Below are 12936 nucleotides of genomic sequence, written 5' to 3'. Positions count from 1 at the left end.
ACAGTGGGACATGTCTGCTCCTGACAGCACCGATTTACTTCAGAGAGGAGGATGGGCATCAAAGACACTCCATACGGAGTTTATCTTCACCTTGACAAAAATAGCCATTTGGGCAAGAAACTGTTCTTGCCTGGACTGCCTGATCAACTGGACATGCAGGAAGGACCCATACAAAGGTGACCACTGAACTTTGCTTGACAAAATGGTCCTTCAGGTTCCTGCTTTGCAGAGGAAACTGCCAGACATTCTACAGGACACAGAGAAAAGTGAATAAGAGACTCTAGGCCTGTGGGCTGAAGACAGATGCCCCAACTTTACAAAAGAACTTTGGATGACTGTCCAGGCTCAGCTGTCTCTGTCTACCCTACAAGACTCCCAAAAGTTGCTTGCGTCCTTCTCCCATTTCTCAGGCAGTATTATATATGGAGGCAGAATAGTAATGTACATAAAAATAAAAATTAAATTAAAAAACTCAAATGCCTGGTGGAATGTCAAATGTCGTTCAAACTGCACCCCTTGGCAGTTATCTAACATAGGCAGTCTTATCGCTTTCCCATCCCTGTCACACATGTTGCCCTTGCTATAAATTCCTAGCTTATCCTAAGCACAAAACCCGAATCGGTTTCCTCAAATGATCAGCGTCCTTCCTGTTCTCCACTCATCCCTCCCTCCCTCCTCCATCTTAAGCTTTCTCATCATTTAACATTTTTAATGATACTTTTATCTGACCTTGACAACAGTTCTATTTTTATAGCCCGCTGTTCTGATTCTTGGGGCCTCTACCTTGTACGGACTTGTTGCAATTCTATTTTAGAATTTAAGGTAAAGCTATCATCTTATGATTTCAAACAGGAATGTAGAATACATGTAGAACTGAAAAGGGTTGCAGGTTCTGTTACAAGGTTTATTTAAGAATGTAAGGCTAAGTTTTCTTAAGAATAATATTAATAAAAGTAGCCTTCGGGATAATATGCTTAAACCCCTATCCAAAGGATTGTGAAAAATAATGATGAGGACATATTATTTTGAATTCTAAAGGTAATGGAATATATAAGTTTCACAAAACTACAGACTGTAATTGCTCAAAAAAGACTCCTGGGGAAAAAAAACAAATGATAATAAAGGGGCTCTTTTTTCTTTTAATAATATTAATTAAAATATAATTATATCATTTCATTCTTCCCTTCCAAACCCTCCCATCTACCCTCTCACATTCTCTTAAGTTCATGGCCTCTTTTATTATTGTTACAGACTCACACACACCCACACTTACACACATGCATAAATAGACAAGTACAACATGCTGAGTCTGTTTGTATGTATATGATTTCAGGTCTGAGCACTTGGTATTGGATAACCAAATTGGGGGGGCGGGGATGGTCATTCCTGGAAAAGAATGATTATCCCTTTCAGCAATCGTTAGTTGCCTAGAACTCTTGGTCTAGGGATAAAGCCTCATGATCACCCCACTCTGCTCCATGTCAGCATGTCACCAGCTGTCACTGTTCAGGTCTTGTTTTGGTACCATATTGTTGGGGTATCATGGGTACAGCTTCCCCAGTCCTCTGGCAGTGTGTCCACTTCTCTTCTGCAGTGTTCCCTGAGCCTTGAGTGCAGGAAGTTGTGTTGTATATCTACCCATTGGGGCTGGGGTAGAACCCCATGATCAGCTGTTCTCTGAATTTTGACCAGTCATTTGTATCTTCTATCACAACTTCACATTCATACATATATACAAACTTCATACTTCATATAGACTTCATACATGCATCCTCTTCTTTCTACCTGTTAAAAATGGTCTTCCTGGGCCCAGCTTTACACCAGTAGTATTGAAATCTGGGGAGTCTGTCTAAGTTGCAAATCTGCCTTGAGCCTTTTGTCTAGTGTGTAAGATGTTTTATCTCTTGGCCCTTATCCAGCCCTTTCCTTTGTACTGTCCCTCCTGCTGGCAGGGTGAACAGCAGGCTGCCCTCGATTTTCTCCAAAACCCAGCTAGTCCTCATTTTATTAGACTAGGTGATTTTTATGTTGTCAAGTACCATCTGTCCTCACACTACCCATTTGGTGGGACTGCCTTCCCATAAACTACTTCCAGTAAAACTGTGGAGTTACCAGAGTGCATCTTGAATGGGAATTTACTACAGACTCTACAGACTTACAGTCTTGGCTTTCCCCTGAATGTTCACAGCCCTGCTCTGCCCTGTATAACTTGAGGAAAAATGAGTATCATTTCTCACTTGATTAGCACACAGAATGTCTCCAAATCCAAGTGCAAATTGGTGGCCTCGGAAGCAACAACATGCAATTAGAACATGCAATTATATAGCTGCAGTTTTGCATATTCCAAGAGAGCAATTTAAAATGTCAAATAGCAAGTAGTTTCTTTGTACTCCATAAAAGACTCCTCCTGAGTCCCCCAGACAACTCATTTGCAGAATTGCTAGTAAATCAACATAATTTGTTTTCCCCAAGACTTTGTTCTGCCAGGGAAACCACCTTCAAAAATGCTGAAGCTGTTCCAATTATATCACATTATTGCATCTCACAATAAGGAACTTCCCTATAATTGGTCATGCAAATGAGAGAAAAGAACGCACATACAATTTAGACATAGAGGATTATCCTTGAGAGGTAGCCTGACTGTTGCTCCCAAGTTAGTTTAATTTCATCTGTGTTCCCATTGCTTAGTAGAAAAAAATCCCTGGATTTGACAGTTCAGCAGATATTAGGTTTCCCAGGGGCACACATTTTGCTTGAATGAATTCAAATATTTAATATATAGTGCATGTCAAATACTTGCAGAATTTGAGTGGGAAGATGCCACCCTTGTGATGCCTGTGACTGTAGAAAAGAAACGCTTAGTCTTGGATTTTCGGGAAGCAGTATTTGGCAGATGCAGATTCAAATCAATTACAATTTCACACACCTGGCCATATCAAAGAAAATTTTATCAGAGCCCAACACAGGACCTATAGTAATGTGCCTTTATGCAAAGAGCTACCACGAGGCAGAGTCTCAGCCTTGTACTGGTGGCATACAGATTTGGATATACATCTGGTCCAAGAATGCCTACAGAATCTGTCATTTCCAGTGGTGAAGGAAAAATGAAATGAAAGCAAGAAAGCTGGGCAAACACATAGTTTTCTGATAACCCTTTGTTCCCTTAATTCACTTCTCATATGCCCCACTCCCTCAAGCACAGTGCGAGGGGATGGAGCTCTACGTAGTACACATACACTAGAATACTTTGTACCTATGGAGAATGTGTATTATAATAATGTTTGCTGGGGGTTCATGGCAGGAACACAGCTGTAAGGGCAGTGATAGCTCATGGCTGAATCCAGTTTTAAGGTGTGAGTCTGTACGAACCTTACGTCCATTATCTATAAAATAGGTATGGAGGAGACTTAAATATTTATCTAATGTGTAAGTTGTTACTAGATCTTTAGCACGTTGACCAGAACCATTATGGCTAACCTGGGCAAGTGTTGTGATAAACCAAGATGGCCTAGAGGCTCTTCTTTCTGAATATTTTTTTTCTAAAGTTACACTCCTATCCCTGTACTGCTTCCTTCTTTTAAATATGATAACTCAGATACAACATGATGAGGAAGATCCAGTGTGCTCAGATTCTGTATGCTACATAGTGCGGAAGCCAAGAGGGGAGCAGGCAGACTCAGACAGATCTGGGTTCAAATCCTGCCTCCGTCCTTCAATTGTAATTTTTGCCAACTGAATTGCTTTCTTTAAAACTCAACTTCCCCATCGGTAGAGAGAAGATGATTGCATCTATCTGTAAAGAATTAATGGAGGATTAAATGGGGTTGTCATAGCATGTGTGGTCCTCAGCAAATATCTAATGGACAATGGTGCTGATTACAGTGTAGTCTCCCATCCTGTTAATGGCTCAACTTTAGACTTTTAAAAGAAGTTTAAAACTCTCTGTCTTTAGACATAGAGTCATGTGTCCCCCATCACTCCTTGAAATTCCACCACAGGTTGTATGGTCGACTCTTTCTAATGTCATCTTGTCTTTTGAGATCTACAATTAACTCCCTACCATACTTTTATCTCCAGGGGAAACCTACTCCTCCAATCTGCTTGACTAGATTTCTTAAATTTTTGTTATCACTGGCCCCTTTTCATTTATTCTTCATCCAATGACTCAGGCCAACATCTCTGAATGAGCTTCCCCACTTGCCAATCACACTTAGGAGCTAGGAATGCAAAGCTAGTGCAGGCTGCCTACAGATAGGTAACTGAAAAATAAATAGATGGGCCACTGGAGAGACAGTAGCAGGACATGAAGACTGGTGGATGTGGAAGCTAGGGAGTTAAGTCTTTAACTCCTTCAGGTCCCTTAGGCCCTCCCCAATTCCTCTAGAAAGTCTTTGCACAAAAATACTTTAGTCTGCACATTCTTCTCTGCTGAGCATCACCATAAGGTAGACCGTGCAATATCACAGAATTAACATAATGGGTTTTTTTGTTGCTGTTGCTTAACCTCTGCAAGCTCAGACACATACATATGTTTCTTGGTAACACATTTTTTCACTAGCTAAAAGTGGCAGAAACTGGTTTAGGGAGAAGAAAGTACAAATGCTTTGACACCTAAATCTGCATAGTCATTTGGTTGGGGACCTTTGAAGACTTTAGGAATTGTAAGGGCGTTTTGAGGGCCAGGATTTTACAGATCAAAAATACAAGACAAATACACTTAAATGTGCTCTGATTCTGCAAAGGGAAGCAGATGGGGCTCACACAGCAGAAGCAAAGTCTCCACACTTGGGCCAGTGCACCAGAGCTGCTCTGCAAAAGCTAATGGGAAAGGTGAGTATTATGAAATGACTTGTTTATCACTTCCACATAAAGTGGATTCAAATGGATCGGAGACCTAGATCCAGGTAAAGTGGACAGGAAGAAGGGATCTTTTGTTTCAGAATATCAGTGGCCTCCAGCAGCATGGTGGGAACAGAGTCAATAGGAAGAACCGGCAGAGGGCCCATATGCTGCACCTAGATAGATACCAGCAGTAGTATGAGCATCTGGGTTTGCTCTCTATTTCTGCTGTGTAACCCACCTCACCTCTTCCTCCTTTTTGTGTCTGAAGTCAATAAATACTATTTTTAAATATTTGTGTCAAGATACTTACATACCCATGGTATTGCTGTACTGTTGACAACAGATAAGAAATGGAACCAGTTTCCATCAACAAACAGATGAATGAAGAAAATACGATACATATACACAGTGGACTTTATCCAACCATAAAGGAACATGAAATCTTGACATTTGCAGGAAAATGAGTAAAACTGGAAACTATTGTTGTAAGCAAGGTAATTAATACTCAGAATAGCAAATGCATATGTTTACTCTCATATGCAGATCCCAGGGTTTAATTATTGTATATGTATATGTGTGTACTGCTGTGGGTACAGGTCACAAAACCAGATTGAAAAGTCTGTCTTAATGGTAATGGAATACATGTGAAGTGAACACAGAAGGGAAACTATTGGGAGTGAAGGATCTACAGGAGGTGGGTAGGGAATGAGGTATAGAACAAGGGCTTGGGGGAAGGTCAACAAAAACCAAGTATGGGGAAAGTTCCACAATGAGGTCCAATACTTTGTATGCTAATTTTTAAAAACTAATTTTAAAACTGATGTGCTCTAGGACTGGAGCTAATAGCTAAAAGGAAGGTGGTTTCCATACACGGAAGGAAGGGAGCTCAACAGCTTAGACCAGGGATCTAAAGACACTGCCAAGAGAAGACCAGCTAGGTGCTTCAAAGAGAAATATGGCCAGCAAAGGACCAGCCTTGGGTGTTGGTCTGATCGACAGGTAGGGCAGAGGCAGGACCGGTCCAGCTGGTCTTTCCCTTGGGGCTGAGTGGGATGGTGAGTGTGGATGGCCCAGACCTCCCCCGTCCACAGGAGAGAACCACGCTGAGCCGGGAGTTTTGTCAAAGCAAGAACTCGCTTTATTGTATCAGCGTGGACTTATATAGGTTGTGGGGAGGGGGTGTAGCGGGCCAACGGAGATGATGCCATCTCAGCAGTTACTAGGCAGAGGTAATTCTAAGTTGGGTAGTACTGAGTCACTCGTATGTGAAAGTCATGTCCAAAGACAGGTCACCAAACTTGAGCTAGGCTCGGGGAGTTACACTGGGCCTCACACCTGGGCCTTATGGGGCCCAACACCTGGAACATTTGACAGACTCCTCAGGAATCATGGGTAGGGTTAGAAAGCATATGTCTCACATGAGCTACAGACTGCATTCATCTGATATCAAAGGGAAGTAGTAACTCAGAAGTGTCAGAAAACTTGGGAAAATAGGTATGCCAGGAAGCTTCTTACAGAGGGAAATAATGTAAGTCTGAATGAGGTCAAAATGTGTCCTACTATGTACTCAGCCAGCTCCACCTAGGACAGTGGAGGCAAAGGCTCAAAAGCTCCCACATGTTTGAAAGTCAGACCTCCTCCATCTCGAGACATCCTCAAGACACAACTGAAGGATGCTCATGGAAGGTTGCCAGAGGAGGTCAGCAGTCTTTTTCTGGGGGTTCTCTGATTGATTTCCCTTATCAACAAGGTCCCTCTGAGATGCATGCTGACTTTCCATTCCCAGAAAAGTCCATTAAAGAATTGACAAACACAAATGATCTCTAGCTGCTGCTAAATGCATGGCAGGGTGGGACATCCATACTTCATTTCTTTTTTTTTCTCTTTTAATACTTTGCAATCATGTGCAGTCTAAAAGTTGGTAGCATGCACTTTTCAGAAGCCCCTTAGCTGGGACTGACCTGAATACCTCCTCCCTGAAGACTGTCTTACAAGGTACCAGAAGGTTCCATGCAAATTTCTGAAAAGGGAAAGCAACAACAACCCCACCCAGCTATGACACCCGTGAACCACAACAACAACCAATGTGACACAATAACCCTATGGGTACAGTAATGGCACCCATGCCTTGGTGGTAACCAACAGCTCTCTAATTGGACATAATACCCACTCAATGGTTTAAAAAAACAAACAAACAAACAAAAAAAATGACTGGTACTGGAAATCAAGCCAACTACCCAGGCTAGTGAAGTCATGGGTCTTAGAGGAGAACCTACAACTGCTACTTTACTAAACCAGTATCACTGATAACTACATTCTAAGTATTTGTTCTTTTACCCACAGGTATGTGTAGCCCTCATCCCTCATCAAGGCAACTTCTTTTCAAGAGAAGTACCGTGACAGAAAAACCAAAATGTAAAGTCATGAGCCCAGTGCCAATGGATACATCTACAGAACAACTCCTGCCCCAAAGGCTTGGGGAACACTGCTGAAGAGGGGCTAGAAATATTTTAAGAGCCTGAGGTTCAAAGATGTTGCTGTGAGAGACTGTGTATCCTCATAAAGTCAGAAGCAACACCCACCAACTCTCATCACCAATATGACTGCCTAGACAAACATCAACTGGCCAAGAACAACAACAGTACACAGGCTAAAGTCAACGGAAGAAAGACCACCAGGCCTCCACCTTACACAGAGAACTGCAGGAAACTCAGTAATGCAAAGAGTGGGAGAAATCGTCTCCACCAGGGAAAAAGACTTCAATTGGTTATCCAACACCAAATGGTCAGCCCTGAAAACACAGATACAAATAACATTACATAAAATGAACAGGTTAGATGTAGGAGTGAGTGTGTGTGTGTGTGTGTGTGTGTGTATGCGTCTGCACACGTGTGTATATTATATGTGCAATAACAATTAATGAAAGAAGAGGTCATGACATTGAAAGAACAAGGAAGGGTTGGGAGGGAAGAAATGGAAAGGGGAATGATGTAACTATATTATCATCTCAAAATAAGAAAAAAAAACTATCTCTTGCAGAAATTCTAACCCAACTCTCACTAAGACCCTCCATGAGGATGAAAAGCCACCAGTCAGCATTCTCTGGACACTTCTTTACTGTCACAAAAACAGGATCATTAAGCTCCCACGCTTATCTTCTCATCCAGGCTGTGCATAATTAATTTTGCCCCACAGGGCTATCCCTCCAGCTCTTCTCTTTGATAATGACTACTAACCTGGCCTCTCTGGTTTTCTGCACATTGTAATTTTAAACAGAAATGCAATCTAGAAGCAAGGAGTTTGGGACCAATTAAAAGTGTATTAAGAACATACAGTGCTTTGCATATCATGATTACGATACTAATTTTAAAAACTTCTAAAAAAGCACTATTTGCCAATATTCAGCCTAGAATTCTACAGCTAGTATATGAGTCTGCTATGTGCTGAGACAGTTAAAATTCCAAATCTGTTGAACACTGTTCTGAAACACAGACAGCTTCCTGAAGTATTCACTGACCTTGTTGTTAACTGTTGTTCGCTAGAACTGCCCTCAGAATTCAACGGGGTTAACTCAGATGCTGGCAGCAGAGCACCGTCTGCCAAAATCCTCTTGCTCTGTTGGCATCACTGAGGACATTTCCCAGCCCGACCGGAGAACATCTGACATTTCCTGACTTTATCTCCATAGCCTCCTATCTGCCTTCCCAACAGGGGGCTTCCTTTCCTTCCATCACATCACCATCTTTGCATTTTGTCCCTGGTCTCCAATTCTTTGTTCTTACCCAGTTGTCCATTCCTCCTTCAGCTCCTGCTGACCTTAACCACTGGGTTTCTGTGAGCACCAGTGAGCTACCCTATCTCCTTGTAGAGACACTCCCATGGGCGTCATGATTTTAATGACTAACTGTGAATCAAGGAGCTTGAAAGCAGATTTCCAATTCACACTTTTATTTGAAGCTCCACAGAATGTATCTAGCTGATGGACCCAAAAATGACTCCTGCTCCACATGTTTTCTGAACATGCGACAACTCATTCCGACTTCCACCTCTTTGCTGTGGGTCTCGAATTCTCAACTCTGGAGGTGTTCTTATAAAAGAACTGCTGTGCCCTCTACATCCAACCACTCAGGCCCCTTAGTCTATTTCCTAGATCCCTCAATTACATCTGTTTCTTTCACTTCCATTGCTCATTAGTAACTTCATGTCACTGCAGTGAAATACAAGAGGCAGCTAACCTTTCTGTTTCAATCTTAATGCATAAGATTAGCAATCAAAGAGAGTGGTTATTGTTGCTTAGAATACATTTCGACTGGCAAGTCCCTTACAGTTCATAACTAGTATTTTTCAAAGTGGGGGTGTGAAATATTTTTGTGTAGAGTGTTAGTTTTCTAGCCCCTTTGTCCTGGTTGTATAGTAGTGTTTCCATCCTTGTGTAGCTTTGGCTGTTGAAGTCAGCTGGGAAATCCCACCTTCCCTTCTGTCAAACTGCTTTTCAGTTCTGGGTTGAGTACCTTAATCACTACAGGAAGACATTGCTTCTTCCTTTAAGGCTATTTTATGACATGTATAAGAACTAGGGTGGTATTTTTAAAGATTTCCTTTTGATTATTATGTATGTGTCTCTGTGTCTGTGTGTGTGAGTGCAGGTGCCTTCAGAGGCCACAAGCATTGGATCCTGTGGAGTTATGGGTGAAATTGTGAGTTACCCAATGAGGGTGGTGGGAACTGAACATAAGAGTACACGTCCTGCTAGGCAGTGTTGGCAGACAACTTTAATCTAAGTACTCAGGAGGCAGAGGAAGGCAGGTCTCTGTGAGTTTGAGGACAGCCTGGTCTATAGAGCAAGTTCCAAGACAGCTGGGGCTACACAGAGAAACTCAGTCTTGAAAAACAAAAACAAAACAAAACAAAACAAAACAAACAAAACCAGCACAAATTCCTTTTCTAATAATGCACTTGGCAGCCTGAGAGATTACCTGAACATTCTAGGCACACAAATCTCTCTGATAAATGAACTGGGCAATTTGTTAGCCCGGAATCTCCACCTGCATCAAGTCTCATGCATGCCCCACTCTAATAACAGAGTAAGTTTCTCCTCCCCTTAATGACCATCAAACCTAGCCAGTTTCTGCTAAGATGTTCTTGATGTATCTGGTTACAAGGGAGGTAGGCCTGGTCCACCTGGACTGGCTTGAGGTGTATTTGCAATGAGGCAAAGCTGTCTCTGAGGGAATGCTTAGAAAGAATCCCGTTTGCTATCTTGAGCCTATGTGTAATTGAACACACATGGCCACTGGCACTTTGAAATAAGAGCAACTGTGATTACCCACACAAGACTCCCAGAAGATTGGGTTCTCTAACATCCCCTGATGGAGGGTGTGGCTTATGAGATGGTACAAAAGACACGTGTGCAAAACCTCTCCCTTCCCAGAGTTTATTAAAATGAGATGCACTGTAGGAATGGGCATGTACAGTGGACAAGGGCTTACATAATCCAAGCCTGTCAATCAAGATAGAGAATAAACCAAAACACTTAATAAAATACCTGGTACCAGATATTGTGGTAAGAAAAAAAAAAAGATCAGAGAAGCAGAGCAAGCCACAGCCACCACCTACTACCTCACCAACTTCATAAATCTTCTGACTGAAATTCTCTGACTATTCACCAGAAAGGGTCTCAGCTGAACTGCTTTAGTTCCTGTTTCCTCATGCCTTATATACCTTTCTCCACCCTGCTGTCACTTCCTGGGATTAAAGGCATGTGTGCTTCCCAGTACTGGGATTAAAGGTGTGTGTCACCACTGCCTGGCTCTGTTTCCAGTGTAGCCTTGAACTCACAGAGATCCAGATGGATCTCTGCCTCCTGAGTGATAGGATTAAGGATATGTGCCACCACTGCCTGACCTCTATGTCTAATCTAGTGGCTGGCTCTGTCCTCTGATCCTCAGGCAAGTTTACTAGAGTACACAATGTATCACCACATTGTACACCGCCCATTTCATTATTATAGGAATAAGAAAAAAGGCTCGGTACAAAGAGGGGAGTTTAGCCCCAGTGTTACTAGTCTTAAAAATATGACGACATTTGGATGTAATGCAGTTCAAATACATAAAGTATGTGAAGTGCTTCACCTGCTGTATGATAAACATTCAAGCCATATTGCTCTGAATAAGGGTTGAACATGCACAAGAATGGAAAACTGGTGGTCAGAGGACCACATCACTGCAGGAACAGGCTCAATCTTCAGTTCTACACTTGTGTCTTTTTGGTACATGGGTGACACTTTTCTTTCATGTTAGAGAAAGTCAATGTCATCTGCTATGGCTCTCTTTAAATTTTAGACTTATTTTAATATTTTTATACAGTTGATGGAGTGATCCTCCTTTCCTCCTCAAATGAAATTATGTTCCCATTTATTGTCAAGAACCTTTGCCCCTCATTCCCTAAAAAAGCCCGGCGGCGGTGGCGCACATCTTTAAACCCAGCACTTGGAAAGCAGAGGCAGGAGGATCTCTGTGAGTTTGAGGCCAGCCTGGGTTACAGAGCAAGATCCAGGAAAGGAACCAAAACTACACAGAGAAACTCGGTCTCGAAAAACCAAAAAAAAAAAGAAAAGAAAAAAGAAAAAAGCCTAAAGAATGTATTTTATTAAATATGATGTTTTTCTCCATCTTTTGGTTGAATTTTTAATCTCTTCCGCTCTGATAATTCTGGAGTAATAATAATAACACAACATTTAATGAATATTAATAGTTGCTATTTTCCAGTACCAGGCTGCTTTTTATACTCATTTTATCAATAAATCTCACTATAATTCTATAAAATTGATACAATTAACCTCATTTTTATATATTAGACAAAGACAGGATGGAAAAATTAAATAACTTATTGGTTATTCATTTACTTATTTACTAACTTGATGATTAGAAAGAGGTAGGGCTCCACTAAAATACAGCTCAGAGGTAGAGGGTTAGGACCTAGCATGCACAAGACACTGAGTTTTATTCTCACTTCTTCTGTGCCACACACACACACACACACACACACACACACACACACACACACACACACACACAAAGTTGTCAGGCTAATATTTAAGTCCACATCTATCTTATTCAAATCCAACATTCCAACTTACAACCATATGCTCCTAAACATATCTCAATGAAAAGAGATAAGAATAAATGAGCAACAATGTCACATAAAATAAAATAAGAAGAGCCATTAAATTTAAATGATGTATAATACAACCTGTAAAAAAAAAAAAAAAAAAACAAAAAAAAACAAAAAAAAAAACCTATTTTAGAAAACTGTGCTCCAGCCTATCAGCCATTTTCATCTTAATCAGAATAGAACTGGTTACTGAAAAGACATGGAGCAAGATGAAGCCTGTTGATGTTCTCCATACGGTTCTATCTAGAGAGGGTCCTTAGGCTCTCAGCTGAGATTCCAGCCACTTCCTCCCTCCTGCACATTCCTCCGGCCCTCCTAGCTGCATATAATTCTGCCCCAGATACACGTGGTCTCAGACATTGTTAGAATACATAGTAGTTGGGAAATTAAGTGAAAGGGGAATGTCAGCTATGCAGTCATGGGGATGTAACCATCCAAGGAAGTGAGACTTTGTGATGAAGTGGCTGTTGGGAAAGAAGGCTTATGCTATTATAAGTCAACCTTTCCCCATGCTCCTATAAGTAAGCCCAATCAACCCATTGCTTCAGCAAACTAGGCTGGAGTGGAATGCTGCTTTGGTCTGTTGCTGGTGCCCTACCTGGGATGAGCTGATGCTTGCTCATGTCTCCCAGGTATTTAGTCCTCCGCTATCTTATCAGAATGATTTGTTTCTGAAACATCTCTCAGGCAAGTTTTCATGCCAGAAGGTAAAATTAACACTTAAATTAATTGCATAACACTGTCTCAAGAGTCACTAAAGCATGCAAGCAATTTAGTGTTTATATAATTGTACTTATGGAAGAAAATTCTTCAAGCAGAAAAACGAAAAATAGAAAATAAATAACAAGAATATAAATGGAGCCAGGCAGTAGTAGTGTACACCTTTAATCCCAGCACTCAGGAGGCAGAGACAGGTTGATA

Source organism: Peromyscus eremicus, chromosome 19 (genome assembly GCF_949786415.1).
Source record: "Peromyscus eremicus chromosome 19, PerEre_H2_v1, whole genome shotgun sequence".
NCBI lineage: Eukaryota > Metazoa > Chordata > Mammalia > Rodentia > Cricetidae > Peromyscus > Peromyscus eremicus.
The sequence above is the reverse complement of the archived record's forward strand: the minus strand, read 5'-3'. Positions refer to the sequence as shown.